Below are 19,511 nucleotides of genomic sequence, written 5' to 3'. Positions count from 1 at the left end.
GTGCAAAACTGTAACATTTACCTTAATTTACATTTTTGTCTGCTGGTTTTGTTAATGTTGTTGAATTGACTTCAAATCGTTATGACAGAGGAAGCAAAGATGTACCAATAAAAATATACAACAACAGTATGAATGTAGTTAGAACTTGGAAAGATAGCGACGGCTGAAATAAAAAGTGTTACTCCATGTTACAGTTTTGCTCGTCACTGTATGTGTAAGCGCCAATCTATTATTATTATTAATAAAACTGTTTTAATTATGATCTCGTTCGGCCTTTTGAAAGTTTTTGATAAAGATAGTGATTCCAAAAATAACAAATGTTTCTCAAACTTAAAAATTTTAAATTTGAAATTTTGCCCCTGTCGTGATAATCATAGATAATCCGAATACACTCTCTACTGGGAATGCAAATTTTTCGGGATCCCGGGAACTTAAAATCACTGGGATACCGGGATCCCGGAAAATTTGAAATAGCGAATTAATAGTAAGAACTTGTTTATGAATTTGAAGTATGATTTTTGACTGCAATTAACTAAAAGCTTGAAAATTGCAGCCTGAGCCTTTTTTTGAAGAAGATTTAAAGCGCTATTTGCTCACGATTTACTTTCTGATTTATTCTTTTTTTTATATAAAGTAAATAGTTTTTACCGGTTATCCTAATAATGCTACTAATATTATAAATGCGAAAGTTTGTGAGTTTTGCCACACAGCTAGGGTGTGATCTACATTCACATAGAAAAAGTTTTTTTTAAGAACGTCGCCACATGTTTAAAAAGTTAAATTGAATTTACTCAACCAAATTTTACAAAATGGATGCCAAATGAACGAAAATAATTCTAAAGAGGATTGCTGCCCGTTTTCAAAAAAAAGAAAAAAGTTTAATGAAACGTTACAATATGGATGCCAATCGAAAAAAGTTTAAGGAACTTCGATTTCGAAAATATTTATTAAGAGAGTGGCCACTTTTTTAAAAAGTAAAATTAAATTGAGTCAATAAGTTAAATGAAACATTACAATTTAGATGACAAAGTTTAAGAAAGCTTTGTTTCAAAGGCTTTTTTCCATTCCATAAATATTTAAAATGAAATATTACAATAACGATGTCAAATGGAGCAGAATTAAGAAATCGAAAATATTTCTAAAAGGATTTCCACCTGTTTGAAGTCGAATTTTATTATTATATTTGTTGAAATAATTAATTATTATTTTTGCTTTTTTGTTACATTTAAAATCATAACCTTAACCGAACTTTACACTAAGCTGCGTGCAAAAGATGGCTTTGCAAATACAATTTGAACTTAACAAAAATTTACTATGGTCACCACAGCAATTGGCCCAACACACTCAACCACTTTGTAATTCAATTATTGTGTATGCCGGTTCCTTTTTCCATTTATATATGTACATTTAGTCGCCTTTTTTATTGGAAACATATTTTATTACATACATACATACATATGTATGTACATACATATTTGAATTTGTTTGTGCATAAAATTGATTTCTCAATTGCTGAAAAAATTGTTAAACAAAATCTGTCAATTGTGCCAATGCTATATAAACACAAACACACACACACACACACACTCTAGCTGTGCGCAGCATGTATAAATCTGATTAATTCCAAATTGTTGTTGCTCTTACTTGCCAATATTTGTTACATACTTACTTAGCTTATGTGTTTATGTACGTATGCAAGTACCTGCTACATTTGTGGCACAACGAGTCGGATGCAACAAACTACCAAAAATTGTTGTAGCCGGTGTTGCGCCCAAATCGCTTTTAGCAACATATTAAATATATTTGACAATTAACAACATACATACATAGAGCGTACAATTTGGTTATAACAACAACAACACAAAGTGCAACAATTGTGATGATTGCATCGTACATTTTGCATTTGACAACAACAATTCGACTACTTAACTTCTGAAGTATGTGGCACATCTAACGGGTGATTTTTTTGAGGTTAGGATTTTCATGCATTAGTATTTGACAGATCACGTGGGATTTCAGACATGGTGTCAAAGAGAAAGATGCTCAGTATGCTTTGACATTTCATCATGAATAGACTTACTAACGAGCAACGCTTGCAAATCATTGAATTTTATTACCAAAATCAGTGTTCGGTTCGCTTTACGTCCGATTTATGGTCTACATAATCGACCAAGTGAGCAAACAATTAATGCGATTGTGACCAAGTTTCGCACTCAGTTTACTTTATTGGACATTAAACCAACCACACGAATGCGTACAGTGCGTACAGAAGAGAATATTGCGTCTGTTTCTGAGAGTGTTGCTGAAGACCGTGAAATGTCGATTCGTCGCCGTTCGCAGCAATTGGGTTTGCGAAACACATTTCGAACCGAACACTGATTTTGGTAATAAAATTCAATGATTTGCAAGCGTTGCTCGTTAGTAAGTCTATTCATGATGAAATGTCAAAGCATACTGAGCATCTTTCTCTTTGACACCATGTCTGAAATCCCACGTGATCTGTCAAATACTAATGCATGAAAATCCTAACCTCAAAAAAATCACCCGTTATTTATATGTATATTGTTTTTTTGTTTTTTTTTATTCATTTCTTTTTTTTTTGCTGGCGACATTCGAAAGTGCTGTAGCTTACAAATTGGCTTATGACAGCAGTCTTTGCAACAATGAGAACAACAACTAAAAATTTGCACCGACATTTTGCTGATAGTGTCGTCAATTCTTTTATTAGTCGTATGCAAAATTTACTGGGAAATTTGTCCCATTTTGCTTGTTGTACACGACTAAATCGTCATCATAATCGCGCACTAGCTGCTTGCTTATTGCAGTTGTATTCGATTCTTGTTTTTAATACAAATGCTTTACCGAGCGTATATATGTCATGTCTTCTTTATCTGCAAATGTCTGATTTGTAACCTGGTTTCGTTATTTTTTGCAATTGGGCTTGTCGCTAAACGCTAATTTTCTTGATTCCCGTAAAGCGAACAAATGTTTAACAGCTAGTAAACACAAAAAAAAAATATTAAACAATGAATGCAATTTTAATTTCGTACTAAAACTTTTAAATTCATTACATTATTGGGTTGCTTAGAAAGTTAAGTTCAAATGCTGGCAAGATTTAACCATTTTTTAATCAACTTTAGTGATGCTAATTCCTGGACAATTTCAAGTCGGACGCCATCATGTACAACTTTTCGGCATTGACTTTTTTTTTTGTGCGAGAGGAATTCGACTAACTGCATAGGTTAGGTAGGTAATGCTGAAACGACTGAAGGAAAGATACCTACTAACTCTACTTTTAGGTTTAAAATAGACCCATCGTAATGCCACCAAACGCAGCTGCGAATCCGTATCGATCGTTTGCGCGCTCGTTCGGGTATAAAAAATTTTGTACTGCAGAAGTAGCTCTCTTTTCTCTAACAGTGATATCTCCATAGGGTTTCCTAAAAACGGTTTCTCAATCGTGCCTAATTTAGTTACTTATTCTATCCACCTGTAGCTACCACAAGCGTCTCTACTAGTCTTAAACGTGTTTACAGTTCTTTTAACCCTCATTGGTTCTTTGTAGACCATATATATGTACTTTCTGAATTTGAATTAGAATAAAGTAAGTTAATAGCAAAAACAAATATTTTCAAAGCAAGCTTTCTGATATGAATGAAATTCGATCATAATCAGCAAAAGTGGAGTTATTCCTTTTCACATAGTTAATACACGTTCTTAATATGAAAACAATCGTACTGCGCCACCTATCGGACTAACTCATCTTTCGTATTGCATTGTCATCGGGTTCTGAGGTACTATCCCCTCATCTTTGGCTTGTGATGACGATTGAAATCCTGAAGATACTGAAGAGACAAATGGTGTTTTTTCTACGGAAAAATAATATCTTTTCATTCTCTTCGACCAAATACTAAGGTGAGGGCAATGAAAAGGCAACATTTTTCATAGAAAAGAAAATGCCATAAGAGAATGAGGGTTGTCGCCTACGCTGCCGATTTGGTTATACTCGTCACTGGAAAATTCTTGTCTACGATAGGTTAACTAGTGGAGGATGTACTGGGCGACATCTATAAGTGGGCTAAACAGAACGGGTTGAAGGTTAACCCTTCCAAGACAGAACTGGTATTGTTTACCAGAAAAACAATAGAGCCCACTTTTTCTCTGCCAAGCTAGGGGAAGCTACTGTGAAGCTCTCCTCCAACGCAAAAATACACCACAGTCCTGGGACGAATTGCAACTATGGGATTTTAGTGTGGTTGAGAACTCTAGACATAGGAAATAATAGCGATGGAGCAAAGACTCGTATGCCTTAGCATATCGGGAGCGGTGAGTAGCGCACCACAGAAAGGGCTTACCATGATATTTCATCTACAATCGCTGCATATTTTGAACCATGGTACGACCGCAAAAAGCGCCCTCAGTCGCAGGGAAGCCAAGAAGTGAAAGCTAACCAATGCTTTAACGATGGCGAATAACAACAAGTAATCCCGGCAGGAGCTGCCGCGTTGCGAACGAAGAAGAATCAATTGACCACTTTCTGTGATAATGTCCGGGCTTATGTCGTAGCGTCTAAAGCATTTGGACTCACGCCTCTTCAACAGTCTGGGCGAGATAGCAGCGGTACAACTATTGGATCTACGCAATTTCATAAGGGATAGCAATTGCTTCAGTAGGATAATGACATGAAAGTACTTAGCTTCCCTCTTAATAGAAACCTCTCGGTTACGGGTACGTGTCTTCTCCTGACACTCATTTGAAGAGACCACCTACAACTTTGTCTCCGAGTGAAAGCATGGAACTCCTAACCTAACGTAATCTAACGCTGTGGTGTCTCCCACGACATGAAGGGTTTGACGGCGAGGAAAGTCCTGACTATCACGAAAAAACGTGGATGCCAAATGCGAGTCTTTCTGCAGTACATCTCAAGGATACAATGCAGAGTCACTGGGAAGTATCTCAGCTTGATGCTCACTGACGAAAGTCAAAGGGAATGAGACAGTCAAAAAGATTCATAACTGCTTCCAGAAGGAACTCCGAAACATGCCTTGAATTTAGCCAGAATGGTATAAAACTTTTACTGTCTACCAGACTGGATACTGCAAGTTAAGGTACCATTTGAATGCAATGGGGCTTTCTGTAAAGACGGAGGGCAAGCTTTTGTGGGCTGGTACACTGATACACCTTGATGGAATGATTATCTTCTCCATTAAAAATTTGGAATATGGAACCCTACAAAGTACTTAACTTCACACACATAATAATAATAACTAGGAGTGTCAGTTACTGTCGAAATTCCACTGTGTTTCTAGTTTTTAAGAGAATTGGAGAGGTGGAAAATTTCTTACTGGAAAATCTCCTGCATTGGAACTAAAACGTGACTAATTTTTTATATCATTGAAGGTGTTTGGAGGACTTTGGCAGAATACGGAATTGACCCGGCACATTACAATTTGTCGACACATTTCGATAATTTATTACATATCTATAATTCGGTGACTTTCAAAAACATTAAAATCCGATAAATCAACAAAATTTTATAGCTCCTCTAATTTCGATTAACGTGCATTTTGATAGCTTGATAAATTTCGAGAACACACGAATTTATATATATCGATACAAATCGATAACTCGATAAATTTTGGATACCTCTATAAATTTCGATAACTCGGCTAATTTTGATAGCTCCACATTTTTTGAAAGCTTTACACAAATTCCGATAACTCATTACACTCTGGCAACAAGATAAAATTCAATAAGCAGTGATGACTTGATAAACTTATATAACCTGGAAATTTCGATAACTCGGTATATTTTGACATTTCTAAAAACTTAAATTCGATGAATCGACGAATGTCAGTAAATAATTAAATATCGATAACGCGATAAATTGAAAGAGCTCGATGCATTACTATGACTCGATAAATTTCGTTAAATTGACCATTGATCAATTTGAATAACTCGATACGTTGCGATAACTCACTAAACACGGATAACTCGATAAATTTCGATAGCTATACAATTCGATGATTCGATATATTTCGGTAACGTGATAACTTTCGATGAAAAAATTTGTTATGACTAACCTTATTTTGATTGTATCGATACAATTTTCTACCCTTTCAGTTACCCTTAAATGGCGAACTATATCCTTGTCAGCTACTAGGAAGTACTGTAACCAACAGCCAACGGTAAAGCAGAGCTACTAATTTTAAGTTCAGATTCCATGCCCGAGCGAAAATTTTTTTATAATGCCCGCATGGCTCGAGCGACTTTTCTAGTTGCAACCGCTTTCGAATCGTTTGCCATTTCGATCGTTTTCCTATCTGCATAAATACTAAAATGCCAATAGCTAAAAAAAATGCTTGTTTGAATTCCTGTTGATTGCAAACTAATCAGGAATGTGCGTACATTTTCACAATTTTTTGTTTGTGCTCTAAATTTTCCATTTGATTTGTAGTTTATCTACTCTTTCTTCTTCGCATACCGTGAAAATCGCCGCTTAGACTGATTGGCTGTTTTGTCTGCAGTTTTTTATTTAAGCCGTGACAAGGATTACGAGCAAAGCAGAAAACTAAAAACTTCCATAGATTTGGCATTCGTTTTCTAGCGAATTGTAACAAGCATTTGCTTGCATTTGCTCGACTTGAGTTTTTTGTTTGTTTTGTAAATTTAAACTTTACAACACTTTTACGTAGCTCAAGTCAGTTTTATTACTGCTTTTATTTATAGTATTTCATTGTTTTTGCACTTTTTGTTTTTTTTTTTGCATTAATTTGTAAAGTGTGTCATTCATTTACTCATTCACTCACTCAATCAAGCATTGCTCCTTTGTACTCCTTCAAGCGGTTCTCACATAGTTGGCGCATTTCTCAGCTGGCGCATAAATATTTCTCGGTGGCCTCAACGGTTTATTGCCTCCAAAACTATCCGCTCCTTCTCCTCGATGCCGCACATAAAATTAAGCGACGCATCTAAGCGCATATCGGCGCATTGCCGCCACCATTGCTTCCGCACTGTTTAATTTGTGTTGGTTGAATTTGCGAATGCAGATTTTCCATTTCCACATTTTCCTAGTTTTTTTGTTTTACTATTCTACTTTTTCAATTTTTTCTTCATTGTTTACCATTTGCAATTATGTGAAAAATGCGTCTGCACAGCTAACAGCAATCGCCAGCAAATATTAAAATAAGTTAAACAAACAAACAAGCAAATTAATATCTACTTATTCACTCGCTCACTCAGCAGCCGCACGTCGCTGCATTCAAATGAAGTGTTTAAACGTGCGTTCGTTGCTTAAGTCTTTCGTTTGGACGCGCTAACGGCCCACTTGGCTTGCCTAGCTGCCTAGCTGCCTAGCTGCCTAGCCTGGCTGCCTTGCGTTCGCTCAATTCTTTTCGCCTCTTTGGCGTGTCGCAGCTATTATACGCGTACTGCTATTGTTATTATTTTGTTGTTGTTGTTCTTGTTGTTACTTCTGCTAATGCTGTTGCAAGCAAAATGCTCTTGTTATGATGATTGTCGCCTCGACTGCTGGTGCAAGTGCTATTCCTATGCTGTTGCTGCTTTTGCAATTGTTGTTGTTTTTCTTTTACACAACATGCATTGTGTTTTTCTGTGTTTGCTTAGATTATTTTTTAATTTATTGCTGTGGAATCTACTGTGACTGCGTCTCGTTTTGACACGCTTGTTTTTCAAATTGCTTCATACTTCTGCGAAAGAAAATTTCAATTGCTTGCCTAGCACCGCAGCTTAACAACAACGATTGCATGTGCCGATGTGGTAAAGTGGCATTGTTAGAACGCGTTAATTTGGTTTGTGGAATTGCAGCTATTATAAGGGAGCCCAGTAATTTGAACTGCTATTAAGACGAATTTGAAAAGTTTCATTTGATAGTTCTAGTATCCAACCGTAGTATTGGATAAGATAAATCTAAGATATCACAAAATTTTTTTTTTTAGATAGCACAACTTTTTATTTTTATTTCATGTGAATGTTAAGCCGAAAGCGTCTTTCAATAGAGCTGATTCAATAGTTCATTCATATCTGTCTGGGTTCAGCGTTAGCCCTAGTTTAAAGACATTTCTGTAGTAAGATTTTTGTAATACGCAGAACTGCTGTATTTTTCTGTGTTCGGTGCTTTATGAGGGAATGCACAACACATATTTTCGCAGCAGGATGATTAATTTTGCGCCAGCTTTTACAAATACACCATTCTGTGTTCCATTTTTGAACTAAAAATACATAATTTTGAAGCTTTAAAGAAATTTATTTTAAGATTTATATTATACAAGTTTTTTCAATTAGTCCTAAAAGATGGGGCTTGTTCAGGCCCATTTCAGGATTAGTTGGGGACCAGTTCGGGGCGAGTTTGGATCCAATTGGAGCTTAGTCTCAAACTTGTCCCCAACGGCCCAACAGGGCGACACTACGCCCCAACAAGTTTTAAACTGTTCCGGAACTGGTCCCGAACTAGTCCCGAATTAACAACGACACAAAATATAATATAAGTCTCAAAATAAAAGCCTTTGAAGACTTAAAAATATTTATCTCGCTGATAATTATTATGGAAAGACGTTTATTATATATGTAAGTCTTAAAATAATAGTTATCGAAGACTTAAAAAAATTTCTCTCACACGTAATTATTATCAAAATACTTTTATAATTCTTACGAAAATTTGAATGACTTTCTTATAACTCCAGCATGGAATAATTATTATTCTGGGTCTCTGGTTTATAGCTGATAGTGCAAGTGAAATAAAATTCTTAAATTGAATTATCTCTTTTGGGAAGTTTAATATTTTTTTTTTGCGAATGTTTAGATTTTAAAAACAGAAATCGTCCACAGACACCTATTGCGCAGGCCCATTTCTCTCAACTTGTGGGCACTCTGTATAATGATTTCTTTGATACAAGGATGTTCGGGTAGCGTGTGACGAATTACCTGCAAGTCCCTGCTATTTAATTTAAGGGATCATCAGAAAGGCTATTCGTTGACTACCTTTGCGTTGAATTTTCTTATTTATAAATTAAAATTATATTCCCAGGGTTAGTTTGCCAGGCTGATTATAGAAAAGACGGTTTCATCAAAGAAACGTATGTGTGTGTAATGGCGGGAAGTGTAAGAGTTATTCAGATTTACGAGATAACTTTATGCAGAAATCCTAAACCTAAAATTCTTTTTTTCTCTTTTAACTTTAATCAACTTAACTAATAATTTCTAAGATTAATTATTATCCAAGTAACAAATACATACGTGTGAGTATTGCTATTTAGCCTTATGTGATTTGTGTGCTCTAGAAGTATGCAATAATTTCTAGAAATTTAAACAATTCAAAATACGTTACTTTTTTTATTTATTTTGACGAGTTTTGTAATATAAACCGACCTTGAGAGCTCGGCAGCCGTTTGTAATGCATACTACATTCATACATATATCTATTAAATTCGAAATAGTTGCATTTATGTCATCATTAAAGTGTCTATGAAATATTTTAAGTTTATCAAATATTCGATATGTTTTTTTGCTAAATATGTATGTATGCCATTAGTAGGCAGCAAATAAAACATCAGTTGCATTAGGAAAACGGGAAAAAAGTCATAAAACTAAAACTAAAAAAAACGCACTAAGGCGGGGCCAAGCAATACGAAAGTCAAAAAAGAACAACATAAAAAAGTTTAAAGTAAAACAAAAAAAAGGTACTACTATTTGCGCCCATTTCCACGCTGTTTACCGCTTAGTTGTTGTAGTCATTGTTGTTGTTGCAGTTGGTGGTGGTTACGCATATGTCAAAGATCCTCGCCTACTTTGCTGTTTGACACGATAATTTGGTATAAATTACAAGCTCAATAACAAGCAGAGAACATGCGACCACAAAAAAAAAGTTAGTATGTAGCAACAAGAGTAGAGAACAAATGAGAAAAAATGCTAAAATAGAGAAATATTTATGTGTATGCTTGCTTGGAATGAAGAATTGTTCAAGTTGAGCACAGCTGAGTGCTAATGATCCATTAGAACGTTTTGACCGAACCTAAACAATCAAAATAACAAATTTTTTACAACCGCAAATTAAAGTCACACAATTAGGCACAACGAGTGTAGGTACATATCTGCAAATAGATACATATTTATGTATGTACATTAGTACGCCTTACCAAAAAAAATTTGTGGTTTTTCCACGGGAATTATAAACTTTATTATATTCTAAGGCTCCTGTCACAATATTTCAGCAAAATATTAAGCTTTACACCAGCCTCCAAAAACATACAAACAATTATTAAAAAAAAATATTTCTTCCGAAAGATCACTTCAGATGATAGAGTTTAAGCCTAAAATGTTTAAGAATTTTATCAACGGAGTCAAAGTATAGAATTTTTGGAGGTATGTAGATATTTTCAAATCGGCCCAGCTGAAGTAAATCTTAATATTTAACCGAAATATTTTGGCAGGAGTTTGAAAATATCTATAATAAATTGTATATTTATATGGGAAAACACAGCTGTTTCTTTTTGTATAGAGAGTTATGCATCCTAATGTATGTATGTACATTAGGGCGGCTAAATTCGTCTTTTTTCTATGAGCGTATAGGAGCATTCTACGCGTAATTCTAAGACAATTTTACAAAGAAACCATGGGTCTAAAATCAATTCGGAGTTTGCCAAATAGCGAAAATAGGTTTCAAAAGAAATGTTAAAATTTACATTGTTGCGCCCTCTGGTTCAAATTTTAAGAAAAATATTAATGCAGAAATGAGTTCCTAATAAAAAAAAACACATTAAAGTATTTTTTTTTTTACAAAATTTTAAGGACTTTTTTACGACACTTTCTTCGGAAAATTTGCTTAGAATTGCTCGTAGAATCTTCTGAGCTATACGATCAAAGTCGAAAAAATCTTCCATACAATTTCGCCTGCTCTAATGTACATACATATATATGTTTAAACAAAAACTATAACAAAATTGTATTTTAGTACAATATTTTCAAGTACAACATACTCTCTCTTGTTGAACATGACTGAAATTTGTAGACATTGTTAGCCGTGACAGCAGTGAGAACGTCTAGAAACACCTTAGACAGATGTTTAACAAATTAATGCAGGCGTGCTCACACATACACGCATACACAAACATGTATGTATGTACATAAGACGGCACCAGAAACAAATGTTCACCGTTGTTCACCACTGAGTCTAAAGTATTTTTGCAAGGCAATTGCGAAAAAAATTATAATTTATTTTTGGCCGACCCCTACGGTCGCCTTTTTAAATGTTTCATTATATCTTCGGCATTTGCAGTCAGATCTTAAAGTATTTTATATATATATCTCAATTTCTACCACCCTACCGTACCATCCTTATGTCAGTAAATTAAAGCTCGTTAACAATCATTAAGCTTTTACTAAGGAAGTATTTCGATTCTAGTTCTTATCGCCCAAACGTACCATCCCATCCCAACGTCAGTAAATTAAAGCTCACCAAAAAGTATTAAACCTTTGCTAATACGCCCTTATCGATTATTCCTGTACAATTATTTCCAAAACGGAGTGTTATTGCTGTATGCAGGTTTGATCGAAAAATGCAAAAAGACGTCCGTTATTTTCGGCAAAAAAATATATATTTTCGAAAATGCCTTGCAAAAATACTTTAGACTGAGGGGTGTACGGCGATTTTTTTTTTGTTTGCTTGTGGGGTGGTATGGTCTAATGTTCACGTATAGATAACTTGTGTATAAGTTCTTATGTCATAAATAAAAATTGCCTCCGATAAAAATGCACAAATGCGTACGCGAGAATTGTTAAAATTAACAATGAATTAATCGCCTGACTTTTGTACCTCTTACAGCAGTCACACACAACATATACATACATACATTCATAGTATGTATAGTAGATATATAATTTTTCTAAGTTAGATTAAAAAAGCTGCACTTAAACCACTAACAACTATAGTACACTGTTAGCCAATTTTTACGCACTGGGTCGCACACTTATGCACATAAATTTACACCTTATTGGCCCCCATAGCGAGGGAAAATATCAAACAGCAGCAATAATAATTACTACATACAATTGTATGAGATATATAGCAACAGCAAGCATCTCTCTAAAGTGGTTATTACTCTAATTGGACACTGTATTTTTTAATTATTAATTTTTGTGTTTTTTTTTTAATTATGTTTTTGAATTTTTGTCATTAATTTTACAATGAAAATTTGTGACTACTGCTCACAATTGTATGAGAACAATTAAGTGAACTTGATTTTAAATATCAAATAGTGTAATAATTAGTGGAAATTGCTCATAATTTTTTTCTTTTAATTTGTACAAAAAAATTTACATTTTGCCATCCGCGCTCTCTAAAGCCTTCTAAACGTCACTCATGTTTCTGCCTGCCTGGACTAAAAGGATCATTTAAATGAGGGTACATTAGATTCGGTCCTCTTAGAATTAGCGCCACAATTCATTTCTTAACCCAGACCGTAACTGCAACCATCTCCCACCCTTGACAATTTTAATATCCATACCTAATAGGAGCGATTGGAGATATGGACCTACATAATTGCTCCATAGCCCATAGTTCTTCGACGTCCGCCTTCGAACTAGTTATGTGCGGTTCCGAGTATTTAAAGAACCGGTTCTGACAAGCCCAGTTCTCAAAAAAGCTTAACAAAATATTTTAAAAGTTTTTAGAAAAACTCAATTTCTTTTTATATTTTTGTTATAAAGTAAAGTATCGAAAATAAATAAATATCTAAAATTAGTTGATATTTTTGTGACAAAATTTTTATAAAAATTAAATAATTGTAATTAAATTTTATTAAGCGTTTCCCACGTTACGGTTTTATTTAAACCAAAGTAATGTTTCCATTTAAAGACATGATTTTTTTTGAAGTGGTCGCGCTTTGAAAGCATCAAAGATGAGGAAGGAAGGTAGCATTACATTAAATTCAAAGAAAAAAATTTTGTAGGTCAACTCATAACTCCAAAATACGGACACATAGCGCCTTGGTAGGCCAACTTAGAACTCTATAAAACATAATATCTAAACCGAATTTGGGGCTGTTACCTTCATAGTTCGATTCTTTTGGAACCAGTTTTCAGTTCTTTTTACATACTTTTTCGGCTATTCTGAGATTATTTACCGGTTCTTCTTAAACTGATTTTCAGGTCTTTAGGAATCGAGTTTCTGTTCTTCCTTTTCTAATTTAGATGTTTCTTGGACCAGGTATCGAACCCATGTCCTGCGGAGTGGTACGCACCTCCAACCACCCATCGTATGTATGTACATTAGGGTGGCCCAGAACAAGTAAAGTCGGAATTTGCATGCTGCTAACCGCCTAGGATTGTTCTATATCGAAAAAAATATACCCCTATTTTTTTATTTTGAAATCAAAAAATATTTAGAGGTTGCTCAAAGCGCTCGAAAGTTTTATATGGTAAAAAACAAACCTTTCGTAGAAATGGAGTTCTTGAAAATCATTATTTTTCGATCGGAAAACTCTAGTTCTCTTCAGGAGACTCCCAATAACAATACCCAATTGTTTTTTTTAACCATTTTTAAATACAAAAAATTTTTTATTTTTTCCCCCATTGCATATTCTGGCATTTTCTGGGTGGATCTATAAAATATAGTTACTATGAAAAAAATTGTTAAATAAGTAATTGAGAATCTCCTGAAGACGAACGGTGTTTTCCCAATCGAAAAATATTGATTTTCCAGAATTCTATACCATTTCTACGAAAAGTCGGTTTTTCCCATATAAAACACATGAAAAACTTTGAGCGACCTCTAACTATTTTTTGATTACAAAATAAAATAAGGGTATATTTTTTGGGAGTAGAACAATCCTAGGGTGTGAGAGCATAAAAATTCCAACTTTACTTTTTCGCATTTTTAGACCAACCTAATATACATATGTAATCTTGTATAATTTAGTACCCTTCGAAGCACCAAAAATCTTTTTTCTTCAGATTTTAGACCGTTCCTACGAAGATAAGTTGAGTATAAAATAATTGTATATTTCTAACTATTTTATTTTAATTTTTGTTATTTCATTTTATTATAATTAGGGCCCGGAATCTCATGCACTAAAATCGAAAATGTGCGCATATAATATACACGCAAAACTGAAAAATATGCGCTAAGTACAATATGAGATTAAAAACATGTTCCCAGTATTTTTTGACAGTAAAAATAAATAAATCATTCATTTTAATAAGAAAATAATTAAAACAATTCACTTCAAAATACAATATATATGCATTTGTATGTATAAAATTAGTTTATAATTAAGCAGTCAGTTACAATGTTGTGTAAATAGAAAAATTGACAGTTTATAAGTCGAGAATTTCAGTATGCAGAGTGTATTCATTTAGCCTTCTCCTTGCGAGGGCTGGACACACTGTCTCTTTTGAGCAAGGGTCATCGCAACCACGACGAAACCTTTCGCATCGCAACCTCGGTTCCGTAAATGCACCTATGTCCCAGGACCCTTATTAGGGTAATTTCGTATTGATCAGAGATATACGCCAGCTTTCTCCTACAGTCTTCCTGTAGTTGAGATCTAACAGAGATAGAAGAGAGTGCTTCAACGGCAATTTTTTTGTCAATGGGAATTTATTTGTCAAGAGATTGCGCACCAAATTTAAATGGTTGTTTAAATGGAAAAAAGCAAATATATGCAAAAACCTCATGAATTTATTGTAAAATATACTAAAATGTGCTCAAGAAATCCTACATCTACTGCAAAATATGGAAAAATAAGCACTAACGATTGAATGCCATTTTAAAGGAAATTTCATTATTCGTAAAGATAACTTAACCATTTCCATTTGAAGAAGCCCAATTAAAACATGCATTTGCATGATATTCCGAGCCCTAATTATAATTGTGCTTATTTTATTTTGTTATCCTATTTTATTCATTTTATATTCTTTCCTGTTTTAGTTTATTTTATTTTATTTTTGTTTGTGGTATTTTATCTATTTGATTTTATTTTGTCTCTTTTGATTAAATTTAGTTTAATTTTAATTAATTTTGTGTTAATTTATTATTTGATTAAATTAAATTAAATTTTATTTTATGCTATTTATTTTAATTTAATTTAAATTTACTTAATTTAATTTAATTTAATTTAATCTAATTTAACTTAATTTAATTTAATTTAATTCAATTTAATTTAATTTAATTTAATTTAATTTTATTTTATTTAATGTAATTTGATTTGATTTAATTTAATTTCAATTTATTTTATTTTTATTGAATTTTATTTCAACTGATCTTCAAAAGAGGCAAAATATTTTAGCTCTTTGAACATCCAAAATCACACACAGCAACTGTAGCAAGTATCTAAATACTATGTGTGCAAGTAGTAAAAAGTATCGCGATTCATGTCTTTCTCCTTCTACGTTTCATGCCATTTTAGGGCAAAAGAATCTCAATTTCATATCTGATGGCATGAAGTGCTATATGCAACAGAAGAAACAGTGGCCACCACCAATGACCCAATCCCAACAACAATCAAACCAAATCAAGCGCACCTCACAAACAAATCCCAAGTCATGTCGAAGCACAAGATCGCTCAAGTGGCATGCCACCACCAACGCTATCGCAAGCCAAGCAACAATGCAAGTGTCAACACAGCAAACAAATCAGCTATCAAGCAACAACCAAATCACTACAATCACATTTCCATTACTAACACTGTCACAAAAGTTGCAGCTGAAAATGCAGAAAAATTCAATTTGAAATGCAAACGAAATGAAAAAAAAATCTCTATTATCACCAGCTGAGAAAGCAACAATAACAACAACAACAACAACAACGATAGCAGCAACAAGCAGAAGAAGGTGACATTTGAAGATAGAGTTGCAAGTAAGAAGTGTTGCTGGTGGCACGATGCAAGGCATTTTACGTCACCACCACCACCACCACCAGCACATGAGTGGGGCATGCAACAGGCACAGATAAGTGCAGCTGATGCTGCTGTTTGCAATCGTCATTGTTGCTTATAATATTTCCAAAGTTTATTTGTTTATTTGCTGTTGTTGCTGCTTCACCACCATAGTTGGTATTACCTTGTTGGGTGCGCAGCGCACGCGCAACACGCATTCGAGGTCATAACCCAATTCCTTTGGCAGTCGCCAATGGCACAGTCGCAGCCAGCTACTTTAATATATACATTGAAGAGGATGTCACCCGAAAAGCAATAGAAACAAAAACAAAAAAAAAACGTAACTAGTTGTAGATAGCCTTAGTTGCTCTGTTGCTGCATTTATAATTCGCTATTTTCCATTTCTACTCACTCAATCAGCATTTAAGCCCAACCAGCAGCTCTATCCATCGTTCGTCTCTCCGTTGTCAATGTACATACCGAGTATTGCGTTGCGCTTTTGATGTCTTTGATCAGCGCATCTGCAGTAGCCATCAATGAAAATAGGAAATACAAATAAAAGAATTGCTTACAGCAGCATCAGTAAAATTTTCCAATTTTCAATTGACAATTTTTGTGGACACTGATGGCATTGCCATTGCCATCGGTAAAGCGATTCCCATCACCAACGCCATCGCCAGCAACATCAGCATCAGCTGCATTTGGCAGTCGCTTGCAATGCTTGATGCCACCAACGCGGTTTAACTTGTTTTGTTGTTGTTATTATTGATTTGCCGCTGTTTGGTGGGATATGCCGTTGACCATTTGAGATAAAGTCACCGCGCAGCGATAACCTTCTTTTGAATTTTTTTTTTTCTTATCACACTTTTTTCTAAATGCATAGTTGTTGCAGCTTCTATTGCCTTTTCCGATGACACAATTCTGCCGAATGTCCAAATGCAACCTCCAATAAGTAGTCATTAGTTATTTCATGGATGAATTTACGCCCCTTAAATGCCGATGATTAATTTAATGTACTCAGTGCCTATTTAGTTCCGTAATTACTTTTAAAACATTTTTTTTTTTCATTATTTATTGTGAATTTTGTATGAAATTTGTATTAATTTATTATTTCTTATATGGCTATTGTCATGCTATTTGGATGAACCGAATTACTATAATATACTAATTAAATATTTAGTTAAACTTTCTTCAAAGAAAAAAAATTATAAAACATTCAAAAACGAATTATGATAATACATAAAAAAGTAGTGTATGGATTTCTCGCACCACTGAAGTGAGTTTTTTTCCTATAATCTGTACAGGCCGCCATATAATATGAGAATTTTTCTGCATAGTACTGTATAATTGGGGATCATAATCTGAATCTTAATCTTGAAGTTAATCTTTATCCCAATGTTAATCTTAATTTTAGCCTTAATCTTAATCTTGGTCTTAATCTTTATCTTGGTCTTAATCTTAATCTTAATTCTAGTCCTAATCTTAATTTTAGCCTTAATCTTAATCTTAGTCTTTATTTTAATCTTACCTTAATTTCAATATTAATACATATTAATCGTAGTCTTAATATAAATATTATTTTTATTTTTATTTATTCTAATTTTAATCCTAATATTAATCTTCGTCTTAATGTTAATATAAACCTTAACTTTAATCTTAATCTTAGTTTTAATTCTAATTTTGGTATTAGTCTTAATTTGAATCTTACTTTTAGTCTAAATTTTTTCTTACTCTCAATCTCAATCTTTGTTTAATCTTATCTTTGATCTTAGCTTTAATTCTAATATTATTCTTTATCCTAATATCATTCTTAATCTTGGTTTTAATCCTAATACGAACCTTAATTTTATTTTTAATCTTAATCCTAATATTAATCTTAATCTTAATTTTGTCAACCTCACTAAATGACGTCACACTCTTCAGTAGCGTGTCTACCGTTTCTTTGACGGCCTGAAATGTACCGCAGAAGTTTGGAAGTCTAATGGTTTTGATGGAAAGCTTCCGGCAAAAGACGCCCTGCACCAACCCTTCCTAAAAGTTTTGATTCGTCCGTGAAAAAATTAACTACTTCTTTCTACCAGTAACCCCGTCCCATCCAGACTTCTCTTGAAGGAATGCAGGTAGCAAAGGAGCTACTAGGAGCCGTTTCCGAGGCACAGAAATCTGTCCGGTCAGGGACGAAATAAAAGTCTTCCAGAACTCTAGATTGTCCAGCTTTCGAGCCAGTTAACCACCCGGTACCCCTGAGTCAAAAAGCAGTTCGTGCTGCGGACAATTCTGTTGTTCCCAGAAAACAAGACCAGTTTGGACTTGCTGGGATTAACTGCGAGGTAGCAGTTGGCCTCCCACCAAGTTACCAAGTTCAGATAATTCTTGAGTCAGACCAAAACGGGTATCTGCATAAGTGAGCAATTGCAGGGGAGAGCGAACACCACATTGGGGAGTTGTCCTATTGAATCTACGCTGAGTGCAGGCGCTTCTCCGTCGGTTGGTTTCAACCCCCAGCTCTTGAAGAATTACATTGTTGAAGGCAACCTCGATGTCGAGGAAGGCCCGTACAGCAAAATCTTTATGAGTGATGGGTTTCTCTATCCACTTTCCTATCTATTGTGAGTAGGGCGGTATCCACCGACCTTACCTTGCATTAAGCATGTTGAGCACTCGAAAGACAGTCACGAAGAATACCATTCCTTATGTGCAGATCAATCAGCCCCTTCAGCATTTGTAGCATAAACGAAGGCAGACTGATAGGCCTGCTGAAGTTCGTTAAATCGTTGGTGGCTTCACATTGCAAAAACAAATTTGTGTAATACGACTCGATTCGGATACAAAATTTTCTACTTTCAACTAGATAGTTGCAAAATATTCGAAAATTCTTGGTACAAATATAACTGAATCCAAAAGATGGCGCCGAAATGTTCGGTTAACACATCCGCACCCGAATCCGAACGTTCGGTATCACTTTGATTAATAATCCTAGGAATTATCCTGGGGGGCTTTTGTGACGACGAATTCTTAATGCGTTTTCTGTTAATTTATTTGAAAAAAAAAACACATACTCGCGTATTTTTAAATCAAATTAAACTTTGAAAATTTAAAAAAAGATAAATTTTCAAATTTAAAAATATTGGGCAAGAATTTGAATTAGAACTGTGCGTACGCGTAGAATTTTGAACCAAAACATAAATAACCAAAGCGGTTTTTGTTCGATTCGAAATTTCTGTGCTGAAATTTTGCCGTAAAACTACCTAAAATCCGAATATTCTACAATAGCAGCTTGAAACAACCAACAAAAACAATCAAATAGCCAAACAAGTACATATAACACTCAACATCAAAGCAACAACAGCAGCAAACCCTGTAGTATTGCAAATTGAACATTTAGCCGTAAGAATAGTTGCTAGTAATCAATGTTTTAACTTGAAGTGCAGCAGCTCAATAGCAGTCAGGAATTCTACAAGGCCGGAAACGGTAAGAACATCAGGAAGCAAACTCCCACAATAATCCCGCCTCCAATATGTCCTCACTATTACGAGTGAGTAATCAAACCACCGCCGAACCAGTTGAAGAAGAAAAACCACATCCACCCTGGTACGAATGGGTCCAGAAGAATGCTTTGCC

The 19,511-nt window shown here is 34.4% G+C and overlaps 1 protein-coding gene across 1 annotated transcript in view; it reads left to right on the top strand.

Moving 5' to 3' along the window:
* LOC108367333 (putative DNA helicase Ino80) overlaps positions 1 to 19,511 on the top strand; it is a gene marked incomplete at its 5' end in the record, with an annotated part of 62,683 nt that overhangs the window by 4,604 nt on the left and 38,568 nt on the right. The window lies entirely within an intron of this gene.

This window comes from Rhagoletis zephyria, unplaced genomic scaffold (assembly GCF_001687245.7).
Source record: "Rhagoletis zephyria isolate East Lansing unplaced genomic scaffold, Rhagoletis_zephyria_1.1 Rzeph_scaffold_02643, whole genome shotgun sequence".
NCBI lineage: Eukaryota > Metazoa > Arthropoda > Insecta > Diptera > Tephritidae > Rhagoletis > Rhagoletis zephyria.
This window is presented reverse-complemented; position numbering and strand designations above follow the sequence as displayed.